Genomic DNA, 4522 nt, shown 5'->3' with positions numbered 1-4522 from the left:
CAGTGTACTTATTTCGTGAAAATCATTACTGTTATGGTGTGTATGTATTTAGTATTTTAGTGTATTTCGTGATTTCTCTACAAGTGGCAGTGTATTTCGTATTTTACTGTTATGGTGTGTATGTATTTCACAGTTTCAGTTTGTATGTATTTTTTCCCTGTTTTCTGTGTACAAGACTTATATTAGTTGTATATTATTTTGTTTTATCACTTTCTGTGTATCACTTTCTGTGTAATAGAATATTTCATCTATCTTGCTGTGTAGCAGTGTAAATGTGTAATTGGTATTATTCTGTTTTATCACTTACTGTTATGGTGTGTATGTAATATGATTGTATGTTATTTTGTTTTATCACTTTGTTTGACAATATGATATTATTTTGTTTTCTGAAAAAATGCGTGTGTTTTAGACTCACTAACTCACTTTGTGTTAGATATATTTCTAACCGAAGTAATGACATCAACCACAACAACCCCGTCTACGGGATCAACTGCAGCTCAAGAGAATCTTAAACGCAAATCAAATGATCCTGGATGGGAATATGCATTGTGTGTGAATCCCAAGAAACTGGAGCGAGTGAAATGCATTTTATGTAATAAAGAGATGGGCGGGGGAATCAATAGACTAAAACAACATATTGCACAAATTAAGGGAAATGTTTCTTCATGCCCAAAGGCCACAAAAAATGACCAAATAAAATGTAGAGATGCTCTTCTTGATAACCGAAATAAAAAGAAGGGGAAGGTAGATGAAAATGAGTCTTTAAGAGCACAAGTGAATATTAGAAGTAGTGAGAATGAAACCATTACCATCGATGATGATTTGATGGAAGATTCATTTGGCTCTATGAAGGCTAAACGTTCTTTTGGGCCTATGGATCGGTTTCCAAACACCATCAACCCCCAAGATGTTTCAAACATGGGAAAGAGAAAACAAGAAAATATGTCAAATGCTATTCGTAAGGAACACATGGTTCGTGTGAAAGAATATATTTGTAGATGGGCCTATGAATGTGCCATTCCTTTTCATGCCTTTGAAAAGGATAGCTTCAAAATTATGTTGGAGGCGGTTGGCTAATTTGGACGTGGGGCACCACCTCCAACTAGATATGAGATGGGAGAAACATATTTAAAGAAATAAGTAGAAAGAACAATAAATTTGTTGACACCGTACAAAGATGAATGGAAATCTAATGGATGCTCAATAATGACGGACGCATGGTCCGATAGAAAGAGAAGGAGCATCATGAACTTATGTGTTAATTCAAAGATGGGGACTGGTTTTTTGTCATCTAAAGAATCATCGGATGAAGCTCACACAAGTGAACACATACATGAGTATGTTGAAAGTTGCATCAAAGAAGTTGGCCCCGAGAATGTGGTACAAATTGTGACCGACAATGCATCAAATAATATGGGAGCGGCCAAGTTGTTAAAGGAAAAAAGACCAACTATTTTTTGGACATCTTGTGCAACACATACCCTCAATCTTATGCTTGAAGGTATTAATTTTAATTGTGCTAATTTTATAATTTAGTGTTTTTTATTAATTTTGAATAATATTATTAACGTTTTATTTATTTTAAAAGGTATTGGTGGGCTACCTAGGTATAAGAAAATTCTCAACCATGCAAAAACACTCACGGTGTTTATTTATGCTCATCATAAAACTTTGGCCATGATGAGACACTTTACCAAGAAAAGAGATATTGTGCGACCGGGAGTCACGAGATTTGCTTCCGCATTTCTTACTTTGCAAAGTTTGGCCGATAAAAAGGCCCAACTAAAACAAATGTTTACAAGCGATGAATGGGAATCATGTAGACTTAGCAACACCGTTAAAGGGAAAGCCGCATATGACACGGTGGTAAATGCCACATTTTGGACCGGTATAGCATTATGTTTAAAGGTTTTTGCCCCTTTGGTCAAAGTTCTTCGGATGGTTGATGCGGATCGAAAGCCATCAATGGGTTTTGTATATGGTGAGATTCAAAATGCGAAACAAGAAATTATTAATGCTTTGGGAAACAATAAAAAAGCGTATGAGCCTATTATGGATATCATTTCGAAAAAGATGAAAGGTAGGCTTGATACACCCCTACATTTGACGGCTTACCTTTTAAATCCATATTATCTTTATAAGAATCCGGAGATCCAAAATGATATTGATGTGACCGATGCGATTGTTGATTTTGTCGATACAATATATCCGGGAGATCATTCTTTGCAAAACCATATTGTGATGGTTGAGTTGCCGGTTTACATGGGTAAACAAGAAAAATTTAGTCGAGAAATTGCAATTAAAGGATGTGAGGTGAACAACGACAAATTTGATCCGGGTAATATATTTTAAATTGTATTTATTTTATAAATTTCAAAAATAATAAATTTAACAATGTTTTTTTTCAACTTGTAGCGAATTGGTGGGTAGCTTATGGTGCCTCAACTCCACAATTGAGAAAGATTGCTACAAGGATACTTTCTTTAACAACTAGTTCTTCGGGGTGTGAAAGAAATTGGAGCACTTTTGAAGGGGTTGGTAGTTTACTAAATTTTAATTTTTATTTTTAAGTAGTTTATTCAAAACTTGTATATTTATCAAACTTTTTTTTGCTTATTTAATTTTGTAGGTACATACAAAGAAAAGAAATAGATTAGAGACGTCTAAATTGAACAATCTTGTTTTTGTTCAATTTAATGCAAATTTGATGGAAAATAACAAGAAAAGGAAGACTAAGGATATGGAAGTACTTTTAGCAAAAGATGCAAGTGAGGCTCAAGAATGGATTGTCGAAAATGATGTATCGTTGGATGAAGTTGAGCCCGATGAAGCTATGGGTGACGAGGAGTTTTTACAAAATCGTAGAAGTTCTAGATTGAGAGAACTTGATGAGGAAGAATTTGTGTCGGAGGATGAGGAAGAACTAAATGAAGATGTTGAATATGAATCGGATGGAGTTAACATCAACGAACAAATCGGAGCTACATTGGAAGAGGAAGATTAAATGATTAATCTAAATATATAATATTAAAGAATGGTGTCTATTTTTGAAACAATTTAACATTTGAAAATGTATCTTTTGTTGGTATTCACCTAATTTTGTAATGAATTTACATTAACTAGTATTTTAAATTATGATCTTTGACATGTATAATTTCATTTAAAATATTTTTCTACATGATTTACCGTATCCGAGTACTCCCCGAGTACTCCCCGAGTAATCCGAGTACTCGCTACTCCCCCCTCGGCCGAGCAGGTACCGAGTAGCGAGTTCTCCAACCTTGTGAGTAGGTGTGAATAGTAGTAAAGATCTATACTACTGGAAGCACAAGACTCACGCTTGGATCAGGGAAAGTCACAAGGTTACCAAGAATCTAGTGATTGGTCTCGTTTTATTCAAGTATGTCGTTACCATCATTTCGCTAACGACTAATGAGATGATTGTTATTCCGAACCTAATGTTCATATCAAATTGAGTCCGACTACGATGAGTTTGTTACGTGGTTCCAAGAACCGAGTTCGATGTAGCATTTGACTTAAGTTAGAAGATTGAAATCAATGTGAACGATAGCATCACGCTCGTTGTTAGAGAAGTTTGTAGCTAGAGATGCTACATGCTAAAATATGATTATATCACATTAGATTATGAGGGAAGGTATATTCCATTATGTAATTTGACTCTAAGAGGCTTGAGTCTAAACGTTGCTTCATACGACGAGAGGTCGTTAGAACACGACCCATCGGTCTGTTACGATAGAAAAAGGAAAGTACTTATCCTAAGAAGAAGAAGAATTCCTCAATAAGGATTTATAATGTAACTCGTAGGTTACGATTGAAAGTCCAACATAGTACGAAGAGCAGGTGCAAGATTGAGCATCGCCTGCGGTCAAGAAGTCTAAGGGTTAGATACTCATTCGAAGAAACATAGAAGTTATGGTTATTACTTATGATGGAAAGATAACATATGGAATCATTATACAAACCCTATTTTTGTTGATGATTTCGGGACGTAATCATCTTAAGGGGGAGATAATTATAGCGCCCGTAGATCCGGGCTAGTCAATTTAGAGACGATAAGCATCAAAGTGACTTTTTGATAAAAGATTATTTAGAATGAATAATATTAACTAGGTTGTAGTGGTCATGACAAGGATTCCAAATATATAAAGAATGCCGAAATCCGAGTTATAACGAAGAAGTTATGACCTGTCGAAGTTTCGTGACAGAACCGGTACGAAACTGCATGACATAAATAGTGAATTTATGATAGAGCGATATTTTGCCTTAGTGATCTAAACAAAAATTATAAAATACGTTAAACCGTGAGCGTGTATAGAAAGAACGTCGAAATCTGACTTCGTATGAGGCAGTTATGATTTTTCGAAGTTTCGACTTAGCAGTATGCAGCCCAAAGTTCGAATATGAGATCGAGCGATTTCTAGCCAAAACAATCTAAACGAGAATCGAAGATCTCGTCGATAGTATCCGAACGGTGAAAAGACAAACGAAAACGGACGTCAGA

At 35.2% G+C, this 4522-nt stretch overlaps 1 pseudogene; it reads left to right on the top strand.

The window, feature by feature from the left end:
* The first annotated feature begins 1077 nt into the window (after positions 1 to 1077).
* LOC145056434 (uncharacterized) lies at positions 1078 to 3087 on the top strand (annotated as a pseudogene).
* The last annotated feature ends 1435 nt before the right edge of the window (positions 3088 to 4522 follow it).

Source organism: Lactuca serriola, chromosome 1 (genome assembly GCF_051521515.1).
Source record: "Lactuca serriola cultivar US96UC23 chromosome 1, Lser_US96UC23_V15, whole genome shotgun sequence".
In the NCBI taxonomy this organism is placed as follows: Eukaryota; Viridiplantae; Streptophyta; class Magnoliopsida; order Asterales; family Asteraceae; genus Lactuca; species Lactuca serriola.
This window is presented reverse-complemented; position numbering and strand designations above follow the sequence as displayed.